General features: G+C 47.7%; 4 non-coding genes across 4 annotated transcripts; 2 read left to right on the top strand and 2 right to left on the bottom strand.

Annotated features, from left to right (window-relative positions):
- Window positions 1-637: 637 nt before the first annotated feature.
- trnas-uga (transfer RNA serine (anticodon UGA)) lies at window positions 638-719 on the top strand. Its single transcript has one exon. It is a non-coding gene; the product is annotated as a tRNA-Ser (tRNA).
- A 319-nt stretch (window positions 720-1038) lies between these two features.
- trnar-ucg (transfer RNA arginine (anticodon UCG)) lies at window positions 1039-1128 on the bottom strand. Its single transcript is given in 2 exon segments — window positions 1039-1074; window positions 1092-1128. It is a non-coding gene; the product is annotated as a tRNA-Arg (tRNA).
- An 8172-nt stretch (window positions 1129-9300) lies between these two features.
- On the bottom strand, window positions 9301-9382 carry trnas-cga (transfer RNA serine (anticodon CGA)). The gene has a single exon. It is a non-coding gene; the product is annotated as a tRNA-Ser (tRNA).
- Window positions 9383-11974: 2592 nt separating this feature from the next.
- On the top strand, window positions 11975-12067 carry trnar-ucu (transfer RNA arginine (anticodon UCU)). The gene is made up of 2 exons: window positions 11975-12011; window positions 12032-12067. It is a non-coding gene; the product is annotated as a tRNA-Arg (tRNA).
- The last annotated feature ends 7776 nt before the right edge of the window (window positions 12068-19843 follow it).

Genomic DNA, 19843 nt, shown 5'->3' with positions numbered 1-19843 from the left:
CATAATTGAGGTGCATAAAATTCTGAGGGGCCAAGATATAGTCGATAGGAAGGACCTATTTCCCTTAGCAGAAATGTCAATGATCAGGGGCGTAGATTTAAAGTAACTGGTAAAATGATTAAAGGGGAGTTGACAAGAACCATTTTCACACAGAGAGTGGAGCGGATCTGGAAGTCACTACCGATCACATTAATAGAAAGCCCTATGGACATGTACTTGAAGTGCTGTAAGTTACAGGGCTACGGACCCAGAGCTGGAAAGTGGGATTAGGCAAAATATCTCTTTTTCGTCCGGCAAAGACACGATGGGCCGAATGGCCTCCTTCTCTGGCGTAAATTTCTGTATTTCTATGATCACTGCCCTTAATCTTCAATATTCCAGGGAATACAAGCCTAGATTATGTGATCTCTGCTCATAGCCTAACCCTTGGAGCCCTGGTAACACACTCGTGAATCTGCACCGCACATCCTCCAAGGTCAATATATCCTTTCTAAGGTGCAGTGCGCAGAACTGTACACAGTGACCTAACCAGGCCTCTGTGCAGCTGTCACACAACTTGCTTCCATTTATATTGTGCAGGGAAGTTGTCTAATAGTTTGCATAGGTCATTTCACTGTTGAAAAGTTACATTTGCACAGCTGCGATGGCCGAGTGGTTAAGGCGTTGAACTTGAAATCCAATGGGGTTTCCCCGTGCAGGTTCGAACCCTGCTCGCAGCGATTCTACTGCAAATTCTTTATTTTATTTCATCGGTTCCCTGTGGAGATCACTGGCCCCGAAACTGATTAGAATTCCCTCCACTGCACGTTATGACACTGATTAACCCAAAGCTGTTGTTCCAATTGGAAACACTAATTTGTCATCAATTAGAAATTGTGCATTTGTTTGAAACTATTTGCAAAGATCAGTGAGAAATTTACACATAAGACACCACGTAAAAATTCCATTTAATAAAGAACCCTGCAATGTTAGGAAGGAAAAGAGTGGAAACGCGGTTTGGTTTTCTAAAGTTGAACCCGAATTAAAAAGTGTGTAAAACGACCACGGCAGGACTCGAACCTGCAATCTTCTGATAGCATTCAGAATTTACACCGAAGTCAGACGCCTTATCCATTAGGCCACGCGGCCACACAAAAGTAAACTCAACAAATCCTAATAATGAGTGATTAAACTCCGTTACTGTGTTCATTTCATTAACAACAGAGAATACTGGAAACACTCAGCAGGTCAGGCAGCATCGAGTGAGGGAGAAACAGAGTTAACCTTTCAGGTCGAACCCTTCGTCAGAACTGGAAAAGGTTAGGGAAGAGGGATTTTTAAGCAGGGGTGGGTGGAGGCGAGGTAAGAACAAAGGAAATGTCTGTGATAGAATGGACGGCAGGAGAGATTGACTTACAAAAGGGATGATGGTGCAAGGCAAAAGGAGAGGTAATAGGAAAAGTTAACGAACAAAAGATGGCTCAAGATGAGGTGTGAATGATTATGGCAGAAACATTAACAACTGTCATGTGAGGAAAAATGAGAACAAATTAAAAAAATTAAAGAAATACAGGGGCCAATTTACAGACTGAAATTGTTGAACTCGGTGTTAAGTCCAGAAGGCTGTAAAGTGCCTAATAGAAAGATGAGGTGCTGTTCCTCGAGCTTACGTAGAGCTTCATTGGAACAGTGCAACAGGCCAAGGAAGGAGAGATCAGAGAGGGAGTGGAGCAGATAATTATAGTGACAGGTGACCGGAAGCTCGGGGTCACACTTGCCGACTGTTCTGCAAAGCGGTCACCCAATCTGCATTTGGTGTCACAATGTAGATTCAGCGAATACAGTAACTACATTGGAAGAAGTACAGGTAATCGCTGATTCACCTGGAAGGAGTGTTTGGTGCCCTGGGCGATGGGAAGGAAGGAGTTAAAAGGGCAGGTGTTGCATCTTCTGCACTTGCATGGGATGGTGCCAGGCGAAGGAGAAGGGGTATTGGGGTGATAGAGGAGTGGACCAGGCTGTCTTGGAGAGAGCGGTCCCTTCGAAATGCTTAAAGGGAGGAGGGGAAGATGTGTTTGGTGGTGGGATCATGCTGGAGGTGGTGGAAATGGCGCAGGATGATCCGTTGAATGTGGAGGCGGGTGGGGTGAAAGGTGAGGACAAGGGGGGAACCCTATTATGTTTCTGGGAGTGAGCGGAAGGGGTGAGAGCAGTCGTGCGGGAAATGGAACAGACTCGGTCGCGTATCATGTCAACCATGGTAGAGGGGGATTCTCAGTTGAGGAAAATGGAAGACATACCGGAAGCACTGGTATGGAAGGTGGCATCATCAGAACAGATGCAACAGAGACAGAGAAACTGGGAGAATGGAATAGAATGGAATGGATAAATCCCCAGGGACTGATAATCTACATCCTAGTGTACTTCAGGAAGTGGCCCTAGAAATAGTAGATGCATTGCTGGTCATCTTCCAAAATTCGATAGACTCTGGAACAGTTCCCATGGATTGGAGGGTAGCTAATGTTACCCCACTATTCAAAAAAGGTGGTCGAGAGAAAACGGGGAATTATAGACCGGTAAGCCTGACATCGGTAGTGGGGGAAATGCTATGTGGCTGTGGTGTATTTGGACATTCAGAAGGCTTTTGAGAACGTCCCGCACAAGAGATTAGCGTGTAAAGTTAAGGCACATGGGATTGGGGGCAAGGTACTGACTTGGATAGATAACTGGTTGGCAGACAGGAAGCAAAGAGTTGGAATAAACGTGTCTTTTTCCGAGTGGCAGGCAGTGACTAGTGGGGTACCACAGGGATTGGTGCTAGGACCCCAGTTATTCACGATATATATTAATGATCTAGATGAGGGAACTAGATGTAATATCTCCAAGTTTACAGATGACACAAAGTTGGGTGGGCATGTGTGCTGTGAGGAGGATGCCGAGAAACTCCAGTATGATTTGGACAGGTTGGGTGATTGGGAAGAAGCATGTCCGATGCAGTATAATGTGGATAAATGCGAGGATGTCCACTTTGGTGGCAAAAACAGGAAGGCAGATTATTATCTGAACGTCAATAGATTGGGAGAAGGGGAAGTGCAACTAGACCTGGGTGTCCTTGTGCACTAGTCGCTGAAGGTAAGCATGCAGGTGCAGCAGGTGGTTAAGCAGGCAAATGGTATGTTGGCCTTCGTAGCGAGAGGGTTCGAATACAGGAGCAAGGATGTCTTGCTACAGTTGTACAGGGCCTTGGTGAGACCACATCTTGAGCATTGTGTGCAGTTTTGGTCACCTTATCTGAGGAAGGATGTTCTTGCCATGGAGTGAGAGCAGTGGAGATTCACCAGACTGATACCTGAGATGGCAGGAATGACATATGAGGAGAGATTGGGTCTTATACTCGCTGGAGTTTAGAAGAATGAGAGGTGATCTCATTGATACTTATAAAATACTAACAGGACTAGACAGACTAGATGCAGTAAGGATGTTCCCGATGGCCTGGGATTCCAGAACCAGGGGTCACAGCCTAAGGATAAGGGGTAAGCCATTTAGGACAGAGATGAGGAGGAATTACTTCATCCAGAGAGTGGTGAACCTGTGGAATTCTCTACCACAGAAGTCAGTGGAGGCAAATTCATCAAATATATTCAAGAAGGAGTTAGATATATTTCTTAAGGCTAAAGGGATCAAGGGATATGGGGAGAAGGCAGGGACAGGGTACTGAATTTGGATGATCAGCCATGATCTCATTGAATGGTGGAGCAGGCGCGAGGGGCTGAATGGCCTACTCCTGCTCCTACCTTCTATGTCTCTATGTCTCTATGTTTCTATGAGCCCTTACAGCAAGTGTGGTGGGAGGAAGTGTGTTCCAGGTAGCTGTGGGAGTCAGTGGGCTTATAGTGGATGTTGGTCGATAGCCTATCCCCAGAAATGGAGACAGAGAAGTCGAGGAAGGGAAGGGAAGATTCGGAGATGGACCATGTGAAGGTGAGGGAAGGGTGGAAATTGGAGGCAAAGTGAAAGAAATAATCTCGTTCAGGGCGAGAGCAGGAAACAGCACCAATACAATCATCGATGTACCGGAAAAAGAGGTGAGGAAGGGGACCTGAGTAGGACTTGAACAAAGAATGTTCCACATATCCCACAAAAAGGCAGGCATAGCTAGGGCCCATGCAGGTACCTATAGCAACACCTTTAATTTGGAGGAAGTGAGTGGAATCAAAGGAGAAGTTGTACAATGTGAGAACAAGTGCAGCCAGGCGGACGAAGGCGGTGGTGGATGGGGACTGGTGGGGCCTTTGTTCAAGGCAGAAGTGGAGCCGCTTAAGGCCGCCCTGGTGGTGGATGGAGGTGTAGAGGGAATGGACATCCAGAGTGGAAAGGAGACGTTTGGGGCCAGGAAACTGGAAACTGTTAAAGTATGGAGGGTGTTGGAAGAATCGTGCATGTAGGTGGGAAGGGACTGGACAAGTCGAGAAAAAATAGAGTGAAGACAGGAAGAAATCAGTTCTGTGGAGCAAGAACAGGCTGCAACAATTGGTCAACCAGGGCAGTCCTGTTTGTGGATCTTGGGAAGGATGTAGAAGTGGGCAATGCAGTGCTGAGGAACTGAGAGGTTGGCGGCCATGGGGGGAAGATCTGCAGAGGAGATGAAGTCAGTGACAGTCTTGGAAACAATTGCTTGATGTTCAGTAGTCGGGTCATGGTCCAGGGGGAGGTAGGAGGAGCTGTCAGTGAGTTGCCGTTCAGCCTCTGGATGGTACAGGACTGTTCTCCAAACAACAACAGCACCACCTTTGTCAGCAGGTTTAATGACAATGTTAGGGTTGGATCGGAGAGAACGGAGTGCTGCAAGTTCAGAGGGAGTTAGGTTGGAGTGGGTGAGGGGAGCAGGGAACTGGAGATGGCCGATGTCATTTCAGTCTCATTCTTTGCACTCCAAACCAACAGAGAGAGTAGACAATGGTCATGCAGTAGATGTAATTTATCCGGATTTTCAGAAGGCCTTCGATAATGTACCCCATAATAGACTGATGAACAAGGTCAGAGAATTCAGAGTCAGCCGAGAAGTAGCAGACTGGATTACTGGCTGGTTTAAGGAGAGAAGGCAGATAGTCCGACTACCGGGTCGCTTATTCATAGTGGCAGAAGGTGGGTAGTGGTGTTCCACAAGTATCAGAGCTGGAGCCACTGCTGTTCGCAATTTATTTTAACGATTTAGACTTAGTAATCAGAAACACAATTTATAAATTTGCAGATTACACCAAATTGGGGGGGATAGTCAATACTGGGGAGGACTGCAACAAGTTACAGGAGGACATTAATAAACTTGCAGAATGGGCATAGCTTTGGCAAATGAATTTGAACACAAATAAGTGTGACGTATTTCATTATGCTAGGAAGAATAGGGAGGTCAGCTTAAAAGATCTTTAAAATTATGAAAGGTTTTGATAGAGTGGATACAGAGAGAATGATTCCACTTGTGGGGAAGAGCATAACTAGAGGCCATCAATATAAGACAGTCAGCAAGAAATCCAATCGGGAATTCAGGAGAAACTTCTTTACCCAGGGAGTGGTGAGAATGTGGAACTCGCAACCACAGGGAGTGGTTGAAGCGAATAGTTTAAATGCATTTTAGAGGAGGCTAGGTAAGCAAATGTGGGAGAAGTGAATAGAGGGTTATGCTGATAGATTTAGATGAGGAAAGACTGGAGGAGGCTCGAGTGAAGCATAAACGGCGGCATGGACTGGTTGGACCGAACGGTCTGTTTCTGGCGGTATGTTAATAATGAGTGATTAAACCCCGGGATTGTATTTATTTCAGTTCTATTCTTTGCACTCCAAACCAATCAGCAGCTGTGAACCGTTCACTGATTGAAATACGAGAAGTCCCGATGGATCTGGAATTGTTCATTTAATGTTGGAAACGCTCCGCAGGTCATAACTCAGGATTTCCAGCTTTGCTTCAAAGTATTGCAGGTCCCGTGTGAGTTTCCATCCAAACTTTTCAACAAATAACAAAATCAAGAAACTACCCTCTCTACCAAAAATCAAATGGCCCGTACGAGGATCGAACCCACGACCTTGGCGTTATTAGCACCACGCTCTAACCAACTGAGCTAACCGGCCATTGGGTTTGGTGCATGTGTATAAGCTTATATTTTCGAGACTCTAGCTGACGATTTCCTGCATTAATCTTTCAGCATACACCTGCAGTTGTCAATCATACACTATCCTATCGGCAAATACTGTACATATGGCACTGTGTGCCACACATGACAACAGCCAACACAAGTGACAGGCAATGGCCAGCTCCAACAAGCGAAAGTCTAACCACCGCCCCTTCACATTCAACAGCAAGACCATCACCGAATCCCCCACCACCATTCCCAACAACAACTTGCATTTATATAGCACCATTAACGTAGTAAAACGTCCCAAGGCGCTGCACAGGAGTATTTTCAGACAAAACATTTGACATCAATCCACATAAGGAGAAATTAGGGCAGGTGACCAAAAGCTTGGTCAAAGAGATAGGTTATAAGGAGCGTCTTAAAGGAGGAAAGAGAGGTGGACAGGTTTAGGCAGGGAATTCCAAAGCTTAAGGCAACAGGAAGGTTGAGCGATTATAATCAGGGATGCTCAAGAGGGCAGGATTAGAGGAGCGCAGATATCTCAGGGGGTTGTGGGGTTGAAGGAGATTACAGAGATAGGGAAGGGCGAGGCCATGGAGGGAACAGAAAAGCAAAATATTATTGAAATGGAGAGAGACTACAGAATGCTGCGGTTAAGAGGGATCTAGGTGTCCTCGTACATGAAACACAAACAGTTAGCATGCAGCAATTAAGTAGGCAAATGGAATGTTGGCCTTTATTGCAAGGGGCATGGAGTATAAAAGGAGGGAAGCCTTGCTACAACTGTACAGGTGAGGCCACGCCTAGCGTGCTGCATACATTTTTGTTCTCCTTATTTAAGGAGGGATATACTTGCATTGGAGACAGTTCAGAGAAGGTTCTCTAGGTTGATTCCTGGGATGAAGGGATTGTCTTATGAGGAAAGGTTGAGCAGGTTGGGCCTATACTCATTGGAAGTTAGAAGAATGAGAGGTGATCTTATTGAAACATATAAGATTCTGAGGGGGCTTGACAGGGTAGATGCTGAGAGGCTGTTTTCCCTCATGGGGGAATCTAGAATCAGGTGGCATAGTTTCAGAATAAGGGTTTGTCTATTTAAGACGCAGATGAGGAGGAATTTCTTCTCTCAGAGGGTTGTGAATCTTTGGAATTATCTACCCCAGAGAGCTGTGGAGCCTGAATCATTGATCATATTCAAGGCTGAGATAGACAGATTGTTGAACTATCGGAGAGTCAGGGGTTATGGGGGAACAGGCAGAAAAGTGGAGTTGAGGCCAAGATCAGATCAGCCGTGAACTTATTGAATGGTGGAGCAGGCTCGAGGGGCCGAATGGCCTACTCCTGCTCCTATTTCTTATGTTCTTATGTTCTTATAAGGGCAGCAGGTGCATGGGAACACCATCACCTCCAAGTTCCCTTCCAAGTTACACACCATCCCGATGTGAAAATATATCACCATAACTTCATCGTCACTAGGTCAAAATCCTGGAAATCCCTCCCTAACAGTACTATTGGAGGACCTTCACCACATTGACTGCAGCGGGTCAAGAGGGCTTCTCACTACCACCTTCTCAAGGGCAATTAGGGATGGGCAATTAATGCTGGCCTTGCCAGCGATGCCCAAGTCCTAGGAACAAATTAAATTAAATTAAAATAGTCACGACTGTATGTGGCAGGATTGCAGAGCTTTGATCTGATCCGTTGGTTGTTGGATCGCTTAGCTCTGTCTACACATGCTGTTTCCATAGCTTAGCATGTGTGTAGTCCTGTGTTGTAGCTTCATGAGGTTGTCACCTCATTTTAGGTACGCCTGGTGCTGCTCCTGAAATGCTCTTCTACACTCCTCATTAAACCAGGGTTGGTCCCCTGTCTTGATGCTAATGGTAGTGTGAGGAATATGCCGGTCCATCAGGTTACAGATTGTGGTGGAATACAATTCCAAAACTGAGGCCCCCTCTGCCCTCTCGGGTGGACATAAACGATCCCATGGCACTATTGGAAGAAGAGCAGGGGGTGGTGAGGTTTACCCCGGTGTCCTGTAGCCAATATTTATCCTCAAATCACCATCACTAAAACAGGTTATCCTCGATTATCACATTGTGGGAGCTTGCTGTGCACAAATTGGCTGCTGCTGTTTTTCCTACATTACAACAGTGACTACAACTACATTGCCTGTAAAGCGCTTTGAAACGTCCTCAGATGAAAGGCGCTGTAGAAATCAGAGTCTTTCTTTTACAGCCTTCGAAGTCACAGAATCACAGAAACCCCACAGTGCAGATAGAGGCCATTTCGGCCCATCGAGCCTGCACCGACACATATCCCACCCGATCCCCGTAACCCCTACACCAACACATATCCCACCCTATCCCCGTAACCACACGTATTTAATCCCCCTAACACTAATGGTCAATTTACCACAGCCAATCAACCTAACCCGCACATCTTTGGACTGTGGGAGGAAACCGGAGCACTGACAACTGACAAAAACCAAAAATCAACATAAATTGAATTTAACAGCCAAAGCTGTTAAAGCAGGCTGGTTAGCTCAGTAGATTAGAGCGTGGTGCTAATAACGCCAAGGTCGCGGGTCCGATCCCTGTACGGGCCATTTACTTTTTGATGGTGTGGGTAGTTTCTTAATTTTGCTATTTGCTGAAAAGTTTGGAGCTGCAATAGTTTGAAGCAAAGCTGCAAAACCTTAGTTCTGCCGAGAGCTCAAGGAACTGGAAGGTTGACCCTGTGTCTATCAGTCCACAGATGGCGCTGACCTACAAATTACTCCTACTGGTCGCGTGGCCTAATGGAAAAGGTGTCAATCTGCGGTGTTAATTTTGAGGTTATCAGAATATTGCAGGTTCGAGTCCTACCCCGGTCTTTTTACACACTTTTTAATTGGTGTTCAGTTTTATAAAACCAAACCGCGTTCCCACTTAGTAGCTGAAGGTGATTCCATACCAAACACTGCAGGGCTCTTTATTAATTAGTATTTTTGATGCTGCTTTGTGTGTGTATTGCTCACTAGTTCCCAACAAATCCACAATATCTAATTGATGCCGATAAATTATTCGTGTTTCAATTGGAACTTTGGGTTAATCAGTGTAATAAAGTGCAGTGGAGGGAATTCTGATCAATTTCGGGGCCAGTGATCGCCACAGGGAGCCGATGAAATAAAATAAAGAATTTGCATCAAAGTCGCTGCGAGCAGGGCTCGAACCTGCGCGGGGAAATCCTATTGGATTTCGAGTCCAACGCCTTAACCACTCGGCCATCGCAGCTGCAAGCTCACATCAAGAAAATGCTTTCTATTGTGAGTGAGACAGGAACGAGCTCAGCGAAGACAGGGCATAAATACTCACCGATAAATCCAGCAGGGAATTCAGGATTAACTTCTTTGCCCAGAGAGCGCTGAGAATGTGGAAGGAGCTCCCATGAGCAGTTGTTGAGGCGAATACTACAGATGCATTTAAGAGGAAGGGAGAAAGGAATAGAAGGATATGCTGATAGGATTTTTTAAATTCGTTTATTGGATGTGGGTGCGCTGGCAAGGCCAGCATTAAATGCCCATCCCTAATTGCCCCTTGAGAAGGTGGTGGTGAGCCGCCTTCTTGAACCGCTGCAGTCCCTGTGGTGAAGGTGCTACCACAGTGCTGTAATGGAGGGAGTTCCAGGATTTTGACCAGGCGACGATGAAGGATCGGCAATATACTTCTAAGTCAGAATGGTGTGTGACTTGGAGGGGAACTTGGAGGTGGGGGTGTTCCCATGCGCCTGCTGTGCTTGTCCTTCTAGGTGGAAGAGGTTGCGTGTTTGGCAGGTGCTGCTGAAGAAGCCTTGGTGAGTTGCTGTAGTGCATCTTGTAGATGGTACGCACTGCAGCCACGGTGCGCCGGTGGTGGAGGGAGTGAATGTTTAAGGTGGTGGATGGGGTGCCAATCAAGCAGGCTGCATTGTCCTGGATGGTGTCGAACTTCTTGAGTGTTGTTGGAGCTGCACTCATCCAGGCAAGTGGAGAGTATTCCATCACACTCCTTACTTGTGCCTTGTAGATGGTAGAAAGGCTTTGGGGAGTCAGGAGGTGAGACACCCGACGCAGAATGCATAGCCTCTGACCTTCTCTTGTTGTCACAGTATTTATGTTCAATGGTAACTCCCAGGATGTTGGTGGTCAGCTCCTTTGTTCATGTTGGACCAAGGTTTTAATGAAGTCGGGAGCCGACTGCTCTTGGCAGAACCCAAACCGGGCATCATTGAGCAGGTTATTGGCCAGTTAGAGCCACCATACAGCACTGTGGATGACACCTTCCATCACTTTGCTGATGATTGAGAGTAGAGAGTAGACTGATGGGGGGGTAATTGGCTGGATTGGATTTGTCCTGCTTTTTGTGGACAGGACATACTTGGGCAGTCTTCCACATTGTTGGATAGATGCCAGTGTTGTAGCTGTACTAGAACAGCTTGGCTGGAGCACAAGTCTTCAGAATGATAGCGGGGTGTTGTCAGGGCCCAGAGCCATTGCTGTATCCAGTGTGCTCAGCCTTTTCTTGATATCACGTGGAGTGAATCGAATTGGCTGAAGACTGGCTTCTGTGATGGTGGGGACCTCAGGAGGAGGCTGATATGGATCAGGCCAGGTGGTCCGTCCAGCTTCATTTTTATTATTTTGTTTCATAGCGGTTTGTTACAACTGAGTGGCTTGCTAGGCCATTTCAGAGGGCAGTTAAGAATCAACCACATTGCTATGGGACTGGAGTCACACAAAGGCCAGATCAGGTATGGACGGCAGATTTCTTTCCCTGAAAGACATTAGTGAACCAGATGGGTTTTTACGACAATCCGATAGTTTCATGGTTACCATTACTGATTCTAGTTTTATTTGGGGGGTGAGGAGAAATAGAGAAGGAGGAGGCTCGTGTGGAGACCAGTTCGTGCAAATGCACTGTTTCTGTGGGGCAGACTCTATAATATTATGTAACACCCGTTTTAATCAGACACAGAATGATCCGGGACTTACAGCACATCCCTTTTAAACAGACACAGAATGATGCGGGACTGACAGCACATCCCTTTTAAACAGACACAGAATGATCCGGGACTGACAGCACATCCCTTTTAAACAGGCACAGAATGACCCGGGACTGACAGCACATCCCTTTTAAACAGACACAGAGTGATCCTGGACTGACAGTACATCCCTTTTAAACAGACACAGAATAATCCGGGACTGACAGCACATCCATTTTAAACAGACACAGAATAATCCGGGACTGAAAGCATGTCCCTTTTAAACAGACACAGAATGATCCGGGACTGACAGCACATCCTTTTAACAGACACAGAATAATCCGGGACTGACAGCATGTCCCTTTTAAACAGACACAGGATAAACCGGGACTGACAGCATGTCCCTTTTAAACAGACACAGAATGATCCGGGACTGACAGCATGTCCCTTTTAAACAGACACAGAATGATCCGGGACTGAAAGTAGACCCCTTTTAAACAGACACAGAATAATCCGGGACTGACAGCACATCCATTTTAAACAGACACAGAATAATCCGGGACTGAAAGCATGTCCCTTTTAAACAGACACAGAATGATCCGGGACTGACAGCACATCCTTTTAACAGACACAGAATAATCCGGGACTGACAGCATGTCCCTTTTAAACAGACACAGAATGATCCGGGACTGACAGCATGTCCCTTTTAAACAGACACAGAATGATCCGGGACTGAAAGTAGACCCCTTTTAAACAGACATGGAATGCTGCCTGACCTGCAGAGTGTTTCCAGCATTTCATCTGTTTATACTTCAGATTTCCAGCATCAGCACTATTTTGCTTTTGTAATAGAATTTTAAGTAATTGGCTCTGTGGCGCAATGGATAGCGCATTGGACTTCTATTTGTATGAAAGATTAAGGCATTCAAAGCTTGTGGGTTCGAGTCCCACCAGAGTTGGATTTTGGGTCAGGGTTCGGTGGTTCCTCCACTGACGGTACATTTTGCAGGAAATCGGTAATTCAGAGAAGGGAAACTAACGCCCGACACTTTCCCTCTGAGTACTCTCAACCCCTGAGTCAGTTACACAGAAGCAGGAGGAGGCCATTCAGTCCCATGGCCGTTTTACATAGGAACAGGGGGAGACCATTCAGTCCCATGACCCTTTTACACAGTAACAGGAGCAGGCCATTCAGCCCCTTTAGCCTGTTATACAGGAACAGCAGGAGGCCATTCAGTCCCTCGAGCCTGTTACACAGGGACAAGAGGAGGCCTTTAACGCCTCGAGCCTGTTGCATTGGACAGGAGGAAGCCGTTCAGCGATACAAGATCTGTACAAGAACAGTAGAACTCCATTCAGCCCCTCGAACCTGTTACATAGGATGAAGAGGAGGCAAATCAGACCCATGATCCAGTTATAAAGGAACAAGAGGAGGCAATTCAGACCCACGAGTCTGTTTCACAGGAATAGCAGGAGGCCATTCAGCCCCTTAAACCTGCCACACATGAACAGGAGGAAGACATTCAGTCCCTCAAGCCTGCTACACTGGAACAGGAGGAGGCAATTCAGACACACGAGTCTGTTATACGGGAACAGGAGGAGGCCATTCAGCCCCTCAAGCCTGTTATACATGAACAGGAGGAGGCCATTCAGCCCCTCGAGCCTGTTATGCATGCACAGGAGGATGCCATTCAGCCCCTCGAGCCTGTTACACAGTAACAGGAGGAGGCCATTCAGCCCCTCAAGCCTGTTACATAGGAACAAGAGGAGACAATTCAGACACACGAGCCTGTTATACAGGAACAGGGGGAGGCTATTCAGCCTGTCGAACGTGTTATACAGGAAAAGGAGGAAGCCATTCAGCCCCTCAAGCCTATTAGACAGGAACAGGAGGAGGCCATTCAGCCCCTCGAGCCGGCTACACAGGAATAGGAGGAGGCCATTCAGCCCTTCAAGCCCGTTATACATGAACAGGAGGAGGCCATTCAGCCCCTTGAGCCTGTTATACAGGAACAGGAGGAGGCCATTCAGCCCTTCGAGTCTGTTATAAAGGAACAGGAGGAGGCCAATCAGCTCCTCGGGTATGTTACACATAAACAGGAAGAGGCCATTCAGCCCTTCGAGCCTATCATACAGGAACAGGAGGAGGCCATTCAGCCCCTCGAGCCTGTTATGCAGGAACAGGAGGAGGCTATTTAGCCTGTTATGCAGGAAAAGGAGGAAGCCACTCAGCCCCTCAAGCCTGTTATACAGGAACATCATGGGCAAGGAAACCTCCTGCTGATTACCACCTACCACCCTCCCTCAGCTGATGAATCAGTGCTCCTCCATGTTGAACACCACTTGGAAGAAGCACTGAATGCAGCAAGGGCACAGAATGTACTCTGGGTGGGGACCTCAATGCCCATCACCAAGAGTGGCTCGGTAGCAGCACTACTGACCGAGTTGTTAGAGTCCTGAAGGACATAGCTGCCAGTCTGGGCCTGCGGCAGGTGGTAAGGGAACCAACACGAGGGGAAAACCTATTTGACCTCCCCCTGACCAATCTACCTGTCACAGATGCAAAACAGTTCAAAAAGTATTCATTGGCTGTAAAGCACTTTAGGATGTCCTGAGGTCGTGAAAGGCCTGTAGAAATGCAAGTCTTTCTTTGACAGCCTTCAAAGACAGTGACTTTGCGGGCAAAGACCAGAAACAGGGATGGTACTATAGATGCACCTTACAGATGGGCAGGTTAGCTCAGTTGGTTAGAGCGTGGTGCTAATAAAGCTCAGGTCGCGGGTTCGATCCCCATACGGGTCATTTATTTTTCGAGGGAAGGTTAGTTTCTTAATTTTGTTATTTGTGAGCAGTTTAAAAGTTTAAAAAGTTTAGAAGGAAAGTCACACGGGACCTACAAAGCTGCAAAATCTTAGTTCTATCGAGATTTCATGGACCTGAAAGGTTAACCCTGTGTTTTTCTGTCCACAGATGTTCCCTGACCTGTGGAGTGTTTCCAACATTTAATGAACATTTTCAGATCCAGCATCTGCTGCATTTCGCTTTTTATTTTACCGCAGTGTCCTCGCTTCTATTAACAAAAGTCAAAATTAAGTTGTAGCTAACGGGAAATGGGCCTTGCTATTTCTGTGAGCATTAGTGGTTCAGGAGTAGAATTCTCGTTTGCCATGCAGGCGACCTGGGTTCGATTCCCGGCCAATGTAGGTTAAACTTTTTAACAATTTATTTCAGAGCAAACACATCACATGAAACATTAATAATAAATTGGCTGTTCCTGTGTAACTGGATCAAGGGAATTAATGGCCTCCACCTGTTCCTGTGTAACAGGCTTGAGGGGCTGAATGTCCTCCTGTTCCATTGTAACAGGCTCGAGGGGCTGAATGGACTCCTGTTCCAGTGTAACAGGCTTGAGGGGCTGAATGGCCTCCTCCTGATTCTGTGCAACTTGCTCGAGGGGCTGAAAGGCCTCCTCCTGTTCCTGTGTAACAGGCTCGAGGGACTGAATGGCCTTCTCCTGTGTAACAGGCTCGAGAGGCTGAATGGCCTCCTGTTCCAGTGTAACGGGCTCGAGGGAATGAATGGCCTCCTCCTGTTCCTGTTTGACAGGCTCAAGGGGCTGAATGGCCTCCTCCTGTTCCTGTTTGACAGGCTCGAGGGGCTGAATGGCCTCCTCCTGTTCCTGTTCGACAGGCTCGAGGGGCTGAATGGCCTCCTCCAGTTCCGGTTTGACAGGCTCGAGGGGCTGAATGGCCTCCTCCAGTTCCGATTTGACAGGCTCGAGCGGCTGAATGGCCTCCTCCTGTTCCTGTTTGACAGGCTCGAGGGGCTGAATGGCCTCCTCCTGTTCCGGTTTGACAGGCTCGAGGTGCTGAATGGCCTCCTCGTGTTCCTGTTTGACAGGCTCAAGGGGCTGAAAGACCTCCTGTTCCAGTGTAACAGGCTTGAGGGGTTGAATGGCCTCCTCCTGTTCCTGTGCAACATGCTCGAGGGGCTGAATGGCCTCCTCCTGTTCCTGTGTAACAGGCTCGAGGGGCTGAATGGCCTCCTCCTGTGTAACAGGCTCGAGGGGCTGAATGGCCTCCTGTTCCAGTGTAACGGGCTCAAGGGGCTGAATGGCCTCCTCCTGTTCCTGTTTGACAGGCTCGAGGGGCTGAATGGCCTCCTCCTGTTCCTGTTTGACAGGCTCGAGGGGCTGAATGGCCTCCTCCTGATTCTGTTCGACAGGCTCAAGGGGCTGAATGGCCTCCTCATGTTCCGGTTTGACAGGCTCGAGCGGCTGAATGGCCTCCTCCAGTTCCGGTTGGACAGGCTCGAGCGGCTGAATGGCCTCCTCCTGTTCCTGTTCGACAGGCTCGAGGGGCTGAATGGCCTCCTCCTGTTCCGGTTTGACAGGCTCGAGGGGCTGAATGGCCTCCTCCAGTTCCGGTTTGACAGGCTCGAGCGGCTGAATGGCCTCCTCCTGTTCCTGTTTGACAGGCTCGAGGGGCTGAATGGCCTCCTCCTGTTCCGGTTTGACAGGCTCAAGGGGCTGAATGGCCTCCTCCTGTTCCTGTTTGACAGGCTCAAGGGGCTGAATGGCCTCCTCCTGTTCCTGTGTAACAGGCTCGAGGGACTGAATGGCCTCCTCCTGTTCCTGTTCAACAGGCTCAAGGGGCTGAATGGTCTCCTCCTGTCCCAGTTTGCAAGGCTCCAGGGGCTGAATGGCCTCCTCCTGTTCCTGTGTAACAGGCTCGAGGGACTGAATGGCCTCCTCCTGTTCCTGTTCGACAGGCTCAAGGGGCTGAATGGTCTCCTCCTGTCCCGGTTTGACAGGCTCGAGGGACTGAATGGCCTCCTCCTGTTCTTGTTTGACAGGCTCAAGGGGCTGAATGGACTCCTCCTGTTCCGGTTTGACAGGCTCGAGGGGCTGAATTGCCTCCGCCAGTTCTGGTTTGACAGGCTCGAGGGGCTGAATGGCCTCCTCCTGTTCCTATTGAACCATGTTTCAGGCACTGAAGTGGCTGATGTTCCGATTGTGCCCTCTGCTGTCCCGGCGCAGAAAGAAACACAGTGCCAGTGTATAAAAGCCCAAATCCTTGTACTTTCTTTCTTTCTTTGAATCTTTCTTTCATTTCTTCCTTTTCTGTGCCATATGCTCCTTAATCTATTGTTCCTTAGTGATAGATGTGTTCATATTTGCCGGTTTCAACGTGTTCATTGCTTCTGCTGATTTGAATTGTGTCGAAAAAGTGAGCTGAATTTCTCCACCAGTATGAAGCATCCTTGGGTTCGAAGCTGTTTTGGTTTCAATCAAACAAATGCACAGATTTCTCGAACTCGCTGAGCCTTTCCTGGCCAGTATTTGTTTCTTGCTTCCTTGCATTTGGAAAGGCCCAGGCTTCATCCCCGGCCTGTGCTGAGGGAGCTGACCAGAGCCTGGGCAGCGGTTACAATTGGTGTCTGTGGCCCTGTGTTAGGGAGAGGGTGAATGAGCCTGGCTTCTTGTCCACTCGCCCTGCTGGCTGTGGGCAATGGCTGAGCAGAGGACCAGTTGTGATGGGTGTCAGCAGGAGGGGAGAGGTGGAGAAGGGAAGTTGTAAAGATAAAGAAAGGGACTCCCAGCTGTGACAGCTGCTGCTGCCCACAGTAGGCAGTTTGGACAGTGGGTTACCGCAGCCCATGACACACACGAGCCAATCCAGCCTCCTCGTGGACTGCCTTCACTTACACTTCTCCTTTTTAAGATGAAACTGTCATTTTATTCATGTGACGTCTAAACCACATCCCCTCTGATTGTCATTTCAAAACCATTGCACTTACAGTCTCAGCTCAACATCGGCAAACCCCAGCAGCAAGCAGGTGAGATTTACAATCTCTTAATGATCAATGATCTTTCACAGGAACGTGTCAAATCAGTGCTATGTTGTTAAAGTCAACACAGGATGTCAAGGTCTTAGAGAGGGTGCAGAGGAGATTTACCAGAATGGTACCAGGGATGAGGGAAATCAATTATGTGGAGAGACTGGAGAAGCTGGGGTTGTTCTCCTTAGAGCAGAGAGGGTTAAGAGGAGATTTGATAGAGATTTTCAAACTTATGAATAGTTTTGATAGCGTAAATAAGAAGAAAGTGTTTCCATTGGCAGAAGGTTCGGTAACCAGAGGACACAGATTTATGGTGATTGGCAAAAGAACCAGAGGTGACATGAGGAAACATTTTTTTTAAGCAGCAAGTTGTTGTGATCTGGAATGCGCTGCCTGAAAGGGCGGTGGAAGCAGATTCAATAGTAACTTTCAAAAGGCAGTTGAATAAATACTTGAAGGAAAAACATTACAGGGCTATGGGGAAAGGGCAGGTGAATGAAATTAATTGCAAAGCTCTTTCAAAGTGCCGGCGCAGGGATATGGGGAGAGAGTGGGGCACTGGGGTTTTTTGGGATTCATACAGGTCTATGGGGTGTGAGTGGGGCAGTGGGATTAGTTTGGGATTGATTCAGGGCTATGGGGTGAGAGCGGGGCAGTGGGATTAGTTTGTGATTGATACAGGTCTATGGGGTGTGAGCGGGGCAGTGTGATTAGTTTGGGATTGATTCAGGGCTATGGGGTGAGAGCGGGTCAGTGGGATTAGTTTGTGATTGATACAGGTCTATGGGGTGTGAGCGGGGCAGTGGGATTAGTTTAGCATTGATTCAGGGCTATGGGGTGAGAGCGGACCAGTGGGATTAGTTTGTGATTGATACAGGTCTATGGGGTGTGAGCGGGGCAGTGGGATTAGTTTGGGTTTGATTCAAGGCTATGCGGTGAGAGCGGGGCAGTGGGATTAGTTTGTGATTGATACAGGCCTATGGGGTGTGTGTGGGGCAGTGGGATTAGTTTGGGGATTGATACAGGGCTATGGGGAGATAGCGGGTCAGTGGGATTAGTTTGGGATTGTTACAGGGCTTTGGGGAGAGAGTGGTGCAGTGGGATTAGTTTGGGATTGATACAGGTCTATGGAGTGTGAGCGGGGCAGTGGGATTAGTTTGGGGATTGATACAGTGCTATGGGGAGATAGCGGGTCAGTGGGATTAGTTTGGGATTGTTACAGGGCTTTGGGGAGAGAGCGGGACAGTGGGATTAGTTTGGGATTGTTACAGGGCTTTGGGGAGAGAGTCGTGCAGTGGGATTAGTTTGCGATTGATACAGGTCTATCGGGAGATAGTGGGTCATTGGGTTTAGTTTAGTATTGCTGTGGCAAAGACCCAGAATTAACACAGTGGGCCGAATGGTCTCCTCTGCTCTGTAAATATCTATTGTTGGAGACTCCTGGGCAGCTTTTAACACACCATTTGCTGTACATTTCCTCTCCATATTCTTCTCTAAATGTTCACTGACGGTTCCTTCACAGCTACCCAGGCTCCCTGTTTTTCGTGTTAGCAGCAAATGTCGATACGTCTGCCTCCTGTACCCAAGTCCAGATTGTTGAAATAGCAAGAAGGGCAACGGTCGCAGCAGTGATGCAGGGGGGCCAACTCTTTACATTGTCCAGTCAAAAAAACACCCAATAACTACCGCACTCTGCTTCTGTCTTTTAACCAGCTTCCTGGTTTCGAGAACGGTTTCTAGTTGAGAATTAATTTTATCCCATATAAGGACATAGAAACATAGAAACATAGAAGATAGGAGCAGGAGTAGGCCATTCGGCCCCTCGAGCCTGCTCCGCCATTCAATGCAATCATGGCTGATCATCCAAATTCAGTACCCGGTCCCTGCTTTCTCCCCATACTCCTTGATCCCTTTAGCCTTAAGAAATATATCCAACTCCTTCTTGAATATATTTAATGAACAGACCTCTATTGCCTTCTGTGGTAGAGAATTCCACAGGTTCACCACTCTCTGGGTGAAGAAATTCCTCCTCATCTCAGTCCTAAATGGCTTACCCCTTATCCTTAGACTGTGACCCCTGGTTCTGGACTCCCCGGCCATCGAGAACATCCTTCCTGCATCTGGTCTGTCCAGTCCTGTCAGACTTTTATAAGTTTCAATCAGATCCCCTCTCATTCTTCTAAACTCCAGCGAGTATAAGCCCAATCGACCCAATCTCTCCTCATACGTCATTCCTGCCATCCCAGGTATCAGCCTGGTGAATCTTCGCTGAACTCCTTCCATGGCAAGAACATCCTTCCTCAGATAAGGCGAACAAAACTGCACACAATACTCACGATGTGCTCTCACCAAGGCCCTGTACAACTGCAGCAAGACATCCTTGTTCCTGTACTCAAACCCTTTCGCTACGAAGGCCAACATACCATTTGCCTTCTTAACTGCCTGCTGCACCTGCATGCTTACCTTCAGCGACTGCTGTACAAGGACACTCAGGTCTCGTTGCACTTCCCCTTCTCCCAATCTATTGCTATTCAGATAATAATCTGCCTTCCTGTTTTTGACACCAAAGAGGATAACCTCGCATTTATCCACGTTATATTGCATCTGCCATGCTTTTGCCCAATCACCCAACCTGACCAAATCATACTGGAGTTTCTCAGCATCCTCCTCACAGCACACACGCCCACCCAGCTTTGTGTCATCTGCAAACTTGGAGATATTACATCTAGTTCCCTTGTCTAGATCATTATTATATATTGTGAATAGCTGGGGTCCAAGGACCGATCCTTGCATTGCCCAACTAGATACTGCCTGCCGCTCGGAAAAAGACCCATTTGTTCCAACTCTTTGTCAACTGCCTGCCAACCAGTTCTCTATCCAAGTCAATACCTTGC

This window comes from Somniosus microcephalus, unplaced genomic scaffold (assembly GCF_052327205.1).
Source record: "Somniosus microcephalus isolate GS21.2 unplaced genomic scaffold, FLI_Smic_1.0 unresolved_chr8, whole genome shotgun sequence".
NCBI lineage: Eukaryota > Metazoa > Chordata > Chondrichthyes > Squaliformes > Somniosidae > Somniosus > Somniosus microcephalus.
Note: the sequence above shows the minus strand (reverse complement) of the source record. Positions and strands in the feature narration are given on the sequence as shown.